This window comes from Channa argus, chromosome 10, assembly GCF_033026475.1.
Source record: "Channa argus isolate prfri chromosome 10, Channa argus male v1.0, whole genome shotgun sequence".
In the NCBI taxonomy this organism is placed as follows: Eukaryota; Metazoa; Chordata; class Actinopteri; order Anabantiformes; family Channidae; genus Channa; species Channa argus.
In genome coordinates this window covers 13,236,630-13,252,243 of record NC_090206.1, presented here as the reverse complement: position 1 = coordinate 13,252,243, position 15,614 = coordinate 13,236,630, and the positions used below count along the sequence as shown (strand labels likewise).

Sequence of the window (15,614 nt, the reverse complement as noted above, 5' to 3'; positions counted from 1 at the left end):
ATTTATGTGACACCTCCCAGGTACCTGTTCTCCTTCCATGGATGCTAAGGTTACCTTTACTCTACACTCCTGGATTACTCCCTTGACCTTCACTCAGAACTGCTTTAAAGCCTACTACTAATTTTACTACTCTTAGTAACCCCTGGTTACTTTTTAGAACTTATTTTGAGAAGTATTTCTTCCCTTTCCCCTGGACTCATTTATTCACATCTCCTTAAAAATGGTTGTTATTTTGCGGCTTAGTTTTAGCAGTTTAATAGCTGTGTTTTCCAGTTAATAAAACCTATTTAGATTGTCACTAATCTCTGTTTACCTGCTTGCTGGTTGTGATCAGGGAAACAGTTTGGAGGGTACTTGGTGTGTCATCAGGAAAGAGGAAAGTGGACAAGGAGACTTGGTGGTGGAACAAGGAAGTTCAGGAGTGTGTACAGGGAAAGATGTTAGCTAAGAAGTGGGACACTGAGAGGGCCGAAGACAATAGACACAAGTACAGGGAGATGAAGCGTAAAGTGAAGGTAGAGTTGACAAAGGTCTAATAAAGAGCATATTACGACTTCTATGCTCGGTTGGACATTAAGAAGAGAGATAGTAAGGATGTGCAGCAGGTTAGGGTGCTTAAAGATAGAGGGGATAGAGGACAGAGGAGTTCAAGGTGGAGGTGGGTCTGCCAATCCTTGATGAGCTTACACATGAGGACTATGATGTTTGCAGATGATATTGTGATTTTTAGTGAGAGCAGGGAGCAGGTGGCGAAAAAATCTAGAGAGGTGGAGGTCTGCTCTGGAAAGCGGAAGAATGAAGCTTAGCTGCAGCAAGACAGAATACATGTGTGTCAATGAGAGGAAGCGAGGTGGAATAGTGAGGTTACAGGGTGCAGAGGTGAAGAAGCAGTTTGGAACGGGTGGAGAAAAGTGTCAGGTGTGTTGTGTGACAAAAAAGTATCATAAGAATAAAAGGAAAGGTGTTCAAGATGAAGACCAAAGAGGAGATTCATGGATGTAGTGAGAGAGGACATGAAGTTAGTTGGTTTGAGAGAAAAGGATGCAGAGGACTGGGTTAGATGGAGGCTTTGTAGAGATCACATTGCCGAGGCCAATCAGATGCAGCAACACTCGGCAACACTCTTGACTAATCCTCACCTATTCGTCGACCTGCTTGTTTCCGAACTTGCTCTTAGTTCAGCCAACATCTCATTTCCTCCTGAGTCAGCGACTAATCTGCCTGTTCCTGAATCTGCCCCTGGGTCAGACGAGACCTTGTCTGTCCCAAGACCTGTTCCTGAGTTGGTTGCCATCCATGTTCAATTCAATTCAATTCAACTTTATTTATATAGCGCCAATTTAAAACAAAGTAATCTCAAGGCACTTTACATAATAAAGTCCAGACTACACAAGCATGTAGAGGCATAAAAAGGAGAGAGGGCGTCTGCCCCCGAATCTGGATTGGAAGCTGATTCCAAAGAAGAGGGGCTTGATAGCTAAAGGGTCTGCCTCTACTTTTGCAAACTCTGGGAACCAGAAGTAGGCCTGTATTATGGGATCGAATTGGTCTAATTGGGTTATACAGTACTATGTACTATGGAGTTTGACCATTAAGCGCTTTGTATGTAAGAAGCAGGGTTTTGAATTCTATTCTAGATTTTATGGGAAGCCAATGGAGAGAAGCTAATGAAGGAGAAATATGATCTCTCTTGCCAATTCTAGTCAGCACTCTTGCTGCAGAATTTTGGATTAACTGAAGGCTTTTTAGAGAGTTTTTAGGACACCCAAAAAGTAGGGAATTACAGTAGTCCAACCTAGAAGTAACAAATGCATGGACTAGTTTTTCGGCATCATTTTGAGACAGGATGCTCCTCATTTTAGAAATGTGGAACAAGGCTGTTCTAGAGACTTGTTATTTCCTGTCCCTGACTTGATAGACAAGCCACCTGTATCTGAAACTAAACTGTCAGAGAAAGAGAGCAAACAAAGTTACATTTAAAACCAAAACAAATTCTTCTTTAAAGTTATGGAGCTCACATACTTTATGTCAAGCTATCATCTTTGTTGTCCTACTAGTCTGACCACTCTGCTTGATTTATCATCTTACCTTCATCATTACGTGAATACTTTCTATTATAGTCCATTATCCATTTTGTTATTTGTTTTCTTGGCTCTTATCAGAAATCTTTTCAAACCTTAATTCTATGTCCTTTTGGTTTCACTTTACTTTGTCTTTTGACCTCCATGCCGTTCAGTACTTTGCTTTACTTGTTTTTCTTTTCTGTTTTTTATATACATATCACATTGTACTTTAAAGGACCAGAATGAAGACCCTGGAGTTAAAGTCCATTTGGAAATGTATTTACAACTGTGAAAAAGAAAATAAATGTGAAATTTAGGAAGCAGAATTATAATTTATCTTCAAGATATATTTAACATTCATGATAAAAAAATAAAATTGTAAAGATTTTGAATCTGCAACATTCTGTTAGTTCCTGCTCTTGAGTCCATCAGTCCACAGTCTGCACAATAGATAGTCCCCAGGTCGGCAACACTCTTGACTATTCCTCACCGAGTTGACGACCTGCTTGTTTCCGAACCTGCTCTTGGGTCAGCCAATATCTCATTTCCTCCTGAGTCAGCCACTAATCTGCCTGTTCCCGAATCTGTCCCTGGGTCAGACGAGACCTTGTATGTCCCAAGACCTGTTCCTGAGTTGGCTGACATCCATGCTCAATTCAATTCAATTCAATTCAACTTTATTTATATAGCGCCAATTTACAACAAAGTCATTTCAAGGCACTTTACATAATAAAGTCCAGACTACACAAGCATGTAGAGGCAACCCAATAAATCCCCCTTGAGCAAGCCCTAGGCAATAGTGGAGAGAAAAAACTCCCTTTAACGGAAGAAACCTCCATCAGAACCGGGCTCAGGCTGGATGGCCATCTGCCTTGACCGGTTGGGGTGAAGAGAGAAAAGAAAAGAAAAGAGCAACAAAAAGCAACAACAACACATTATACAGGTTGGTAGGACGAGTAGCTGCACACTGGAAACACACAGCTCCAAAGCCAAGGACACCTGCAGGAAGGGACAGAGACAGGGAGACAGAGGCAGAGAAGCACAACTACAGGAGAGAGAAGACACAAAATCAACAGCATGCAGTGGTGACAAATAAATGTATAGAGAGAAAGAGGAGAGGAGCTCATTGCAATCTAAACCTATAGCATCTTAAGTAGGAGCTAGATCAGGTTGACTGAGCAGTTTTAACTATAAGCTTTATCAAAGAGGCAGGTTTTAAGCCTAGTCTTAAAAGTAGAGAGGGTGTCTGCCCCCCGAATCTGGATTGGAAGCTGGTTCCAAAGAAGAGGGGCTTGATACCTAAAGGCTCTGCCTCCCATTCTACTTTTGCAAAGTCTGGGAACCACAAGTAGGCCTGTATTCTGGGATCGAAGTGGTCTAATTGGGTGATACAGTACTATGTTATTTTTTAAATATGATGGAGCTTGACCATTAAGCGCTTTGTATGTAAGGAGGAGGGTTTTGAATTGTATTCTAGATTTTATGGGAAGCCAATGGAGAGAAGCTAATGAAGGAGAAATATGATCTCTCTTGCCAATTCCAGTCAGCACTCTTGCAGCAGCATTTTGCATTAACTGAAGGCTTTTTAGAGAGTTATTAGGACACCCCAAAAGTAGGGAATTACAGTAGTCCAACTTAGAAGTAACAAATGCATGGTCTAGTTTTTCAGCATCACTTTGAGACAGGATGCCCCTAATTTTAGAAATGTTCGGTAGGTGGAACAAGGCTGTTCTAGAGACTTGTTAGTTCCTGTCCCTGACCTAATAGACAACCCACCTGTATCTGAAACTAAACTGTCAGAGAAAGAGAGCCAAAAAAGTTACATTTAAAACTAAAACAAATTCTTCCTTAAAGTTATGGAGCTCACATACTTTATGTCAAGCTATCATCATTGTTGTCCTACTAGTCTGACCACTCTGCTTGATTTATCATCTTACCTTCATCATTGCTTGAATACTTTCTATTATAGTCCATTATCCATTTTGTTATTTGTTTTCTTGGCTCTTATCAGAAATCTTTTCAAACCTTAATTCTATGTCCCTTTAGTTTCACTGTACTTTGTCTTTTGGCCTCTATGCCCTTCAGTACTGTGCTTTACTAGTTTTTCTTTTCTGTTTTTAATATACATATCACAGTGTACTTTAAAGGACCAGAATAAAGACCCTGGAGTTTAGGTCTGTACAGTACAGTTGAACAGTTGTAAATGTATTTACAACTGTGAAAATAAAATAAATGTGAAATTTAGGAAGCAGAATTATAATTATCATTTCCTCCTGAGTCAGCCACTAATCTGCCTGTTCCCGAATCTGTCCCTGGATCAGACAAGACCTTGTCTGTCCTGAGACCTGTTCCTGAGTTGGCTGACATCCATGTTCAGTTCAACTCAACTTTATTTATATAGCACCAATTTACAACAAAGTCATCTCAAGGGACTTTACCCAATGCCCTTCCATTCCCTTCAGTATTCGACTTTACTTGTTTTTCTTTTCTGTTTTTTGTATAGATATCACAGTGTACTGTAAAGGACCAGAATAAAGACAGAATAAAGAAGTTTATGTCCATTTGGTGCATTTGAAATTTTATTTAGAACTGTGACAAAGTGTGAAAGTGTGGAAGAAGAATCATAATTGATAATAGGTAATAGAAGAGTTTCTGAGAATATTTATGCAGCACTTTCTGTCTCAATTTTAGAACTTTTACACACCTAGGGCAATACATAAAATAATCAGGATTTTAGGCAGGTTGGTGTGATTGATTTGAGTTGAGTTGAAAAAGCAAGTGAATACACACCAAACAGGCATAACATTATGACCACCTGTGAAATTGAATGCAATCCAATACAGTGGCTCTGCCACAAACTCTACTTTTATAGATTATAATTTCTCAGTTTTTAAGTTGAAACTGTGAAAAGGGTAATAATCTTTTTATTATTGAGGTCAAAGTGGAAAGTGGAGTCATACTGTAAGAAAGGGTGGTTCTGTTTTGGCCACCTTAATAATTTTAAATAGGTTGGCCATTGTATTGAATTTCATTAAGTTTGGATTGTAAGTGAAAGTATCATTCATTTAGCAAAGTGCAGAAACATTGTATTAGCAGGAAACTATACTTAGATACCCTATTAAAGGTATTGTAGAATTCTTTCATTTCACCATGACTGAAAAAGCAATGCAACCGCAAGGGGGCACAAGCCAGTGTCTTCTTGTGCCAGTCCCAAGTCTGGATAAATGCAGAGGGTTGTGGCAGGAAGGGCATGCGACGTAAAACACATGCCAAATCAAACATGCGAATCGTGACAAAGACTTCCATACCGGATCGGTCGGGGCCCGGGTTAACAACGACCGCCACCGGTGCTGTTGACCTACAGGGTACCGGTGGAAATTGGACTACTGTTGGTCGAAGACGAAGAAGAAGAGGAGGAAGGTGTGTTCGTAGGCAGAGAGAGAAGAGGAAAGCTAAGAATGTAGGACTGACAGTAGGGACTTTGAATGTTGGTACTATGACAGGGAAGGCTAGGGAGTTGATCGACATGATGCAGAGAAGGAAGGTGGACATACTGTGTGTCCAGGAGACCAGGTGGAAAGGTAGCAAGGCTAGAAGCTTAGGAGCAGGGTTCAAGTTGTTTTACCATGGGTCAGATAGGAAGAGAAATGGAGTAGGAGTTATATTGAAAGAGGATTTTGTGAGGAATGTTTTAGAGGTGAAAAGAGTATCAGACAGGTTGATGAGTCTGAAGCTGGAAGTTGAAGGGGTGATGTTCAATGTTGTGAGTGGTTATGCCCCACAGGTAGGATGTGAGTTAGAAGAGAAGGAGAAATTCTGGAGTGAGTTAGATGAAGTGATGCAGAGCATCCCCAGAGGTGAGAGAGTTGTCATTGGTGCAGATTTCAATGGGCATGTAGGTGAAGGGAACAGAGGTGATGAGACTGTTATGGGCAGGTTTGGTGTTCAGGACAGGAACGCAGAAGGTCAGATGGTGGTTGACTTTGCAAAGAGGATGGAAATGGCTGTAGTAAACACTTTCTTTCAGAAGAGGCAGGAACATAGGGTGACGTACAAGAGCGGAGGGAGAAGCACTCAGGTAGACTACATCTTGTGTAGATGTTGTAATCTGAAAGAGATCAGTGACTGTAAAGCATTGGTAGGGGAGAGTGTAGCCAGACAACACAGGATGGTGGTGTGTAAAATGATGCTGGTGGTGAGGAAGATAAGGAGGACTAAGGCAGAGCAGAGGACGAAGTGGTGGAAGTTGAAAAAGGAAGAATGTCGTTTAGTTTTCAGGGAGGAGCTGAGACAGACTCTGGGTGGTTTGGAGGTGCTTCCAGATGACTGGACTACTACAGCTAATTTGATCAGGGAGACAGGTAGGAGGGTACTCGGTGTGTCTTCTGGAAAGAGGAAAGCGGACAAGGAGACTTGGTGGTGGAACGAGGAAGTTCAGGAGTGTATACAGAGAAAGAGGTTAGCTAAGAAGAAGTGGGACACTGAGAGGACTGAAGAGAGTAGACAGGAGTACAGGGAGATACAGCGTAAGGTGAAGATAGAGGTGGCAAAGGCCAAACAAAGAGCATATGAGGACTTGTATGCTAGGTTGGACACTAAAGAGGGAGAGGTGGATTTGTACAGGTTGGCCAGACAAAGAGATAGAGATGGAAAGGATGTGCAGCAGGTTAGGGTGATTAAAGATAAGGATGGAAATGTATTGACAGGTGCCAGGAGTGTGATGGGAAGATGGAAGGAGTACTTTGAAGAGTTGATGAACGAGGAAAATGAAAGGGAACGAAGAGTAGAAGAGGTGACTGGTGTGGAGCAGGAAGTAGCAAAGATTAGTAAGAGTGAAGTGAGGAGGACATTGAAGAGGATGAAGAGCAGAAAGGCAGTTGGTCCTGATGACATACCTGTGGAGGTATGGAAGTGTCTAGGAGAGGTGGCAGTAGAGTTTTTGACTAGTTTGTTTAACAAGATCTTGGAGAGTGAGAGGATGCCAGAGGACTGGAGGAAAAGTGTACTGGTACCAATTTTTAAGAACAAGGGAGATGTGCAGAGCTGTGGCAACTACAGAGGAATAAAGCTGATGAGTCACACAATGAAGTTGTGGGAAAGAGTAGTGGAAGCTCGGCTAAGGGCAGAGGTGAACATTTGTGAGCAGCAATATGGTTTCATGCCTAGAAAGAGTACAACAGATGCAGTATTTGCTTTGAGGACACTGATGGAGAAGTACAGAGAGGGTCATAGGGAGTTGCATTGTGTCTTCGTAGATTTAGAAAAGTATGACAGGGTGCCGAGAGAGGAGCTGTGGTATTGTATGAGGACGTCTGGAGTGGCAGAGAAGTATGTTAGAGTGGTGCAGGACATGTATGAGAGCTGTAAGACAGTGGTGAGGTGTGCTGTAGGTGTGACAGAGGAGTTCAAGGTGGAGGTGGGTCTGCATCAAGGATCGGCTTTGAGCCCCTTCTTGTTTGCTCTGGTGATGGACAGACTGACAGATGAGGTTAGACAAGAATCTCCCTGGACTATGAGGTTTGCAGATGACATTGTTATTTGTAGTGAGAGCAGGGAGCAGGTGGAGGAAAATCTAGAGAGGTGGAGGTCTGCTCTGGAAAACAGAGGAATGAAGCTTAGCCGCAGCAAGACAGAATACATGTGTGTCAATGAGAGGGACCCAGGTGGAATGGTGAGGTTACAGGGAGCAGAGGTGAAGAAGGTGCAGGACTTTAAGTACTTAGGGTCAACGGTTCAGAGCAACGGTGAGTGTGGAAAAGAGGTGAAGAGGTGAGTGCAGGCAGGTTGGAACGGGTGGAGAAAAGTGTCAGGTGTGTTGTGTGATAAAAGAGTATCAGCGAGAATGAAAGGAAAGGTGTTCAAGACGGTGGTGAGACCAGCAATGTTGTTCGGCTTAGAGACAGTTGCACTGAAGAAAAGACAGGAGGCAGAGCTGGAGGTAGCAGAGCTTAAGATGTTGAGGTTCTCTTTGGGAGTGACGAGGATGGACAGGATCAGGAATGAGTACATCAGAGGGACAGCTCATGTTAGATGTTTTGGAGATAAAGTCAGAGAGGCCAGATTGAGGTGGTTTGGACATGTTCAGAGGAGAAACTGTGAATATATCGGTAGAAGGATGCTGAGGTTGGAGCTGCCAGGCAGGAGGTCTAGAGGAAGACCAAAGAGGAGATTTATGGATGTAGTGAGGGAGGACATGAAGTTAGTTGGTGTGAGTGAAGAGGATGCAGAGGATAGAGTTAGATGGAGGCACATGATTCTCTGTGGCGACCCCTGAAAGGGAGCAGCCGAAAGGAAAAGAAGAAGACCATGACTGAAAAAGCATGCCCACCTCTGCTTTTGAGCCTGGTCTTAGGGACCTTAAGGAGCAACTGATCAGTAGACCTGAGGGGTTGAACAGGAGTATAAGCATGGACAAGTTCTAAATGTAAGAGTCGAATAAACCATTTAGAGTCAGTAAAATCTTAAACTCAACTCTAAAATGGACCGGAAACCAGTGAAGATACCAGTGAATCTTCCAATATGGAAATCAATATATCTTGATTTACAGTACTGAAAGTTAAAGACAGATCTAAACGTAGCAGAAGTGCATTAAAAACCCTTAAAAGTGCTGATTCTGTCCTATGACAAGCATTAAACACCAACTGGAAAGTATCAACAGTGAATGTCTAGAAAAGGCTAGAGTTGTAAAAGTCAGCCTTTTCCAAAATCTTACTTAGGAATTCGAGCTTAACTGAATTGGCCCAGTCCTGAATTACACCGTATCGTATAGTATCTTAATCATTTTTAATTAAATTATACTCCATGTCTTGAGATACATATAGAATCATTTGAGGGGGGGAGATACAAACTGATAGTGAATTTATTATAGTTTGTTTTAATTATATATATTTATTTTAGTACAGGTAACTATAGTTATCTTGGAATATTCTTTGTTAAGCAAGCAAAGGGTATAATACTCTGGTACTGCAGAAGGGCTAAGTTTATCATCTGGGCATTGTGGCATCACTCAAAAGACAGGAGGTCTAAGAATGAAAACATATGTAGTAGAATAAACTGCATATATACATATGGATATCATGTGTATGTTGTATCTTAACACAATTAGGTGTTGTTTAAATTTGTACTAGGCTGGTCCAACTGCAAGTGTCACTTTAGACAGGAACCAAGAAATGTTGATCAACGATTAATCTCAGAAATAGAAACCCTCCAAACAATCACTCATCCATATATTGTAAGCAGCAAGGACTCTTTTAAAGGTAGGTTTTGACAAATCTTAAAGTTTTATGTTCTTTTGTTTTTCTTGTTTGTTTTGTTTTGTTTTTTAGTTTTTATATGGTTTTTTTTTTTTTTTTTTTGCTTTGAATGAAGAGACCTACTAGCTCATGAAACACATGCAAATATGTTCTGGCAGACACATGATGAAAATCTGAACAATGTACCAGAAACAAATCGTGTTTTGATATTACGTTTGAATCCCCTCATTTTGAAATGGTGAAAAAAGTTAACCAATTAATGTTTTTCATAAACACAATACCCTAGGTATAACTTACCCCTAAAGCTAACGTAATGTTTTAAGAGTTTACCAGTCTACTCTTGTCAAAATGTGCTTTATTTGGCGTGACATTTGGTTGCTGGGATGTATACTCTTTAAGGTCTGTACCAGAAAACCAGTGGTAAGTTACAATGAATCAATCAATCAATCAATCCATAGTACTGTATAATCAAACACAAAGAGTATAAAAACTAAAAATTGGACTGCAGTATTCACATTTATAATTACATCAATTTTTGCCATAGAGTTGTCCAGATGACAAAAGTCAACTTTGAGCTCAAAGGAGTCTTAAAATGCAGCAGAGCAAAATGTACTTAATTAAAAATAATTATAGACTTATATAAAATAGCTTTGATAACAATACATGATTTACAGTATATCCTATGGTGAAAGGAAGAAATTACATTTTTAACAAATTCCTTGTTAACATTGCCACAATTGTTAAGTGAAAAATCCCAAAATGCTTTTTAAAATTATTTAACATTATTATTTCTAACAATAATTCTCTTTCAGTTTTCAGCAGACACCAATGTCAAAGTCCAACGCAAATTAATTAGAGGTCCCTACCTGTCTCTCCCAGAGAATTTCTCACCACAGCTTCAAAACCTTTTGAATGACATATTCAGTAGAGATTCCAGAGAAAGACCAACAGCCAGTGAAATCCTGGGGCATCCCTTCATTATCAGTTGTCTCTCAAAAAAGGTATACAACTTCTTTTACAATAATAATAATATACAACATTTTATTTTTTGAATTGTCAACTTTGAATTCAAATCTGAATGATACAAATATGTTTTTTAGCAGAAAAAAAAAATAGTAACTAGGGTTAGCAAGCTGGTATTTTTGTTCTGCAGGTTAAATGGTTTAGCTATGGTATTAAAAGTTTAAATGATGCTGCAACAGTACAGTACAGATTACTTTACATCTACTTGCAAGTAAAAGAACACTTGTAATTCTTGACTAAAGTTTAAGTACACAGTACTTGATCTGCACTGTTATTAAAGTACATAGTGCAAGCACTTCAAAAGCAAAATATATTATAAAATATAGATATAATATTTAAAATTATTCAGGCCAGATTATGGGGCTATGTTTTCCCTGTAAATAAACAGTTTTATTCCAGCAACCTCCCACAAGATGTGCCCGAATTGGCTTTAAAAAAAGATTATTGCAAAACAACAGGAACCCTGAAGCCTACGAACTTTCTCAGGAAAGCGGATTTCTTAACTTTCACATAAAGGGTAAATGGAGATAGAGAATAAGGGAAATCTGACAGATTTCTCATGGAGAATGCAGATTCCCCCTGCAATGTTTAATCTAGGTTTGTTATCGGCTTCTCCAGCACATGTAGTTGACTGAATGAGGCAGAGATAATTAACAGGGCGATAACGCCCTGTTTTTAAAACAAAATCAGTCTAAACTCTGACAGAAAATTTGCTAACTCAAAGTGCATTGTTGAAGTTTAAATAAGTTGCTTTCCACTGTGTACTTTTTGAAAAAAGAGTTCCCACTCCTCTCTTTGTTTTTTGCCCCCTGGGCTTTCACTCTGATATAATATGACAACCACCCGACCTAATTATTTTAGTTTGATAGTTTAGTTTGACCACTTTAGTATGTCTGTCTGGCAGCTCAGATGCCACTTCATCAGGAAAGAAACTGAATTATTTAATGTATTTATATTTGATAATTAGAATAATAGTTCAATACTGATTGAAAACCGAGCCTTAATTAATCTGCAGATTTGTGTTATATTTTTATAAAGAGTTTAACCAAAAATGTGAAAACTGAAGCTTTCTTTTCAATTAAAAAAAAAAACACAAAGCTTCCAGTTTAATTTAACATGACTTAAGTTATTTTCATGCACAAGGAAGACCTTATTGTATTCAATATAACACTCAGCGCCCCAGCACTAATAGTCCTGACTGAAAATTCTAACAGCCTGGTACTTGGGAAATGGGAGGGGACTGTTATTGGCTGAGATGAGCACTTGTTCTGAAATTTCACAGTTAAGGTACCGGTTTTCTATTAATATTTTCTATGCTTTTTTAATAGGCCAAAGAAACAGTGGAGGAACTTGAGACCAAGTTGGAAGACCAAAGGGATTTGGCTAATGGTTTGGAACGTGTCCATCAGGGAACCACTATAGGCAGTCTGGCAGGAGGTGTGATTGGAGCAGTGGGGGGGATAACATCCATTATTAGACTTATTCTGGCCCCCTTTACTTTGGGAGCCTCTCTTATTGTCACTGGAGTTGGTGTTAGGGTGGGTGTTGTTGGTGGGGCCACTGCTGGTGTCTCGAATATCACAAATATAGTCAACTAGTCCACTGATCGCAGAGCTGTTCGAAAAATCATTAGAGGGATTGAACACAAAATGTATGCAGTTGTTACTTGGCTCCAGGAGATTGAAAACAGCCTACAGACAATCAGAGGCAGATGTGACTCTACTTGGATATCTAACTCAGAGGATAACAAATTGAACTAGAATGGGCATTTCCTACAGAAAATGCGCGTGACTGCTGAAAGCCAGCCACTGCAGCTGGTGCAGCCATCACCAAATCTGCAGCACATTGTAGAAGCGACAGCACTCGCTATCCACAAAGTTTCATCATGTTAGCATGTCTAGTTTTTGAAATATTGCTGTTTGATGTTGTGAGATTGGAAGGCCTGAACTACTTGACTTCACATGAAACAATGAAGTTTTCAATTGCTATTCACGAACTCCCCAGCAGATGGCAGCCTGTCCCAAGGAATCAACTGTTGCCATCTTGCCCTCTCAACACTAATGAAGTTCTGAATACAAGATGATAAAAATAAAAGCACCCACTATAGCGCCCACCAGTGGCGAAAAGACATTTAACACGCGTGTTCAGGGCAGTCCGCTGCACATATGTGTAAAGTTTCATTCAAGTCAGTCATTGCATTAGCTTAAAAAAAATCAAAAGTCACAGTTCTGCGAATGGCAGCTAGGTGGAACACGTCGTTGTACTAAAGGCATTGTACAATATTGAAGTGAAATAAGAAAAAAAAATTTTAAGAGTTAAAAAAACGAGTTATATAAATGACCACACGGTGTCGCTAGAGAGGCGATACTGTAATATGTGAAACCTTTCATCAAGGGGCAGCTGTACACAAAGTTTCATAACAATATCACGTGTAGTTTGTGAGATATAGCCATGTGAAGATTGCTCTCATTTAAAGCAATGCAAAAAAAATAATCATACAAATATTCATAACAATTATTGTACATTAGCTGTCAAAATACGTACATAAACATGCTTATAAATGACCACACAGTGAGAGAGCCCACGCTGTAACGTGAAGCTCTTCTTCATGGGGCAGCTTTACACTAAGTGTACACTAACTTTCATCATACCATGTGTAGTTTTTGAGATATTGCAGTTTAAACATCACTCCCATAGACTTTCCATTCGAAATAAAACATATTAATATTCATAACAATTACAGTACATTAGCTGTCAGCACACAAAGTAATAGCACACCTCTCCACAACATGCTTAACATATTACAGTTGGAACCATGTTTGTAGCTGTTAGTATTTAGAACTAGTAGCGTGCTGAATAATAAATACTGGAAACAACAATAGCAATTGCTTTCAGCATTCACACTAATAATGAAAACCTGACAAGACTTGGCTTGAGGGCAGGGAGGGGCCTGGGTGGCGTTGCAGAACTGGTTAGACAAGTTCAAGAGATGAACATTGGCAGGATTGCAGCACAAGCATCCAGAATTGCTCGAGTGGCAGAGGTAGCAACAGGTGTATTTTCTGGTTTATTTGTAGCGGTAGACTTATTCTTTATTGCCATGGATGCTAAAGGGATCCAGTGTATTAAACAGGCAAAGGCAGCTGAGGAGAGCATTACCAGTGACTCTGTACTAACAGTTGACAATCAACTGCTGATGGAAGACTCACAGAACCAATCACCTTCAAAGACCCCTCCAATCAAATCTGAGATCATGAAATTTGTCAGATGCATTAGGGAGGCAGCAGACAACTTGCAGAAAGTCTGGAATGAGCTTAGGAGCAATTTCACTGTTATTTTGATTATCCCCTATTCAGTGTTTCGTGTCAGGGAGATAGGGGGCAGTGTACTTTTGCCTGTGCCTTTTGTTTGCTTTCTCTCACTCAGGATTCAACCAGATTGGCTCATTTGTATTGATGGGAGCCAATCATCATCCAGAGCAGTCTATAAAATGTTGATGTTAGGGCGCTGGGGGCAGGTACTGTGTTCATCATGAGGATAACCCAAGCCAACTCAAGCAATAAGACATACAAATGTTGAATGTTTAAGCATAAACAATGTATTGCTGTTTCATAAAGTTTCACAATGTGGCAAAGGTGAAGACAACATTTACAGTTAAATGATTTTTTTTGTTCTACAAATGCCGTGTACTAGGCTGTGTAAGAATATTATTGGCAGTGCATATTGTAAATAAACTACTATTTACCAACAATTCACAGAACAATGTTCTCATGTATGTTTCCCAAAAACACTAAGAGTTATGAAGAAGTTGTAAATAGTGAAAGGATACTGAAGAGAAACAAATGTATTTAACATGCTAAAACACTTTGACCAGTTCACCACTTTGCAGGTGGTTAATGCACAGTGCATAATCCACATCAGTCAAAACATACAAGAACATAACATGCTGAGGCATTAAGGCCTGTAAACAGCCCAACGTTAGCCTGTTTCACATAGGAAGTCCAGACAATATTAGGAGAATTTAACCTTTGACAGTGTGCAGAGTTTCAGCATTTCAAACATGTACAGTGCATCCAGAAAGCACTTAACTCTTTCCACAACTTGTTATGTTACAGCCTTATTTCAAAATGGATTAAATTCCTTATGTTCCTCAAAATTCTACAAACAATACCCCATAATGACAATGTGAAAGAAGTTTGAAATCTTTGCAAATTTATTAAGATTAAAAACAAAAAGAAAAAAAATCAATAAATAAGTATTTATTGCATTTCCTTAACAGTTTGTTGAAGCACCTTCATCATTAATGACAGCATCAAGTCTTTTTGAGTATAATGTTACAAGCTTGGCTTTGCAGTATGTCTCCAGCTCCATCAGGTTGGATGTGGACCATCAGTACACAACCATTTTCAGATCTCTCCAGAGATGTTCAGTCAGATTCAAGTCTGGGCTCTGGCTGGGCGAGTCAAGGACATTCACATTCCTGTAGTCACTCCTTTGTTATCTTGCCTGTGTGCTTAGGTCACTATCTTGTTGAAAGATGAACTGTCGCCCCAGTCTGAGGTCCAGAGCGCTCTGGAACAGGTTTGTCTCTGTACGTCACTGCATTCATCTTTCCCTCAATCCCGACTAGTCTCCCAGTTCCTGTCGCTGAAAAGCATCCCCACAGTATGATGCTGCCACCACCATGCCTTACTGTAGGGATGGTATTGGCCAGGTGGTGAGTGCTGCCTGGTTACCTCCAGACATGACACTTTGTATTCAGGCCAAAGAGTTCAAACTTTGTTTCATCTGAACAGAATGTTGTTTCTCACAGTCTGAGAGTCCTTCAGGGGAACTTGCATGTGGCTTATACCGAGGAGTGGTTTCCGTCTGGTCACTCTGCCATATAGGCCTGATTGGTGGAGTGCTGCAGAGATAGTTGTTCTTCTGGAAGGTTCTCCTGTCTCCACAGAAATGCTGGAGCTCTTTCAGAACCAACATTGGGTTCTTGGTCACCTCCCTGACTAAGGCCCTTCTGTCTTGATGGTTCAGTATGGCCGGCTGGCTGTCTCTAGCAAGAGTCCTGGGTGTTCCAAACTTCTTCCATTTACGGATGATGGAAGCCACTGTGCATACTGGGACCTTCAATGATGCTCAAATTTATCTGTACCCTTCCCCAGATCTGTGCCCCAAGACAATTCTGCCTCAGAGGTCTACAGAGAATTTAAAAAAAAACAATGAATTTGATCAATTTTGAAATAAAGCTGTAGCATAAAAAAATGCAAAAAGTTAAGTG

At 40.1% G+C, this 15,614-nt stretch overlaps 1 pseudogene; it reads left to right on the top strand.

Moving 5' to 3' along the window:
• Window positions 1-437: 437 nt before the first annotated feature.
• LOC137134539 (apolipoprotein L1-like) lies at window positions 438-15,131 on the top strand (annotated as a pseudogene).
• Window positions 15,132-15,614: the final 483 nt, after the last annotated feature.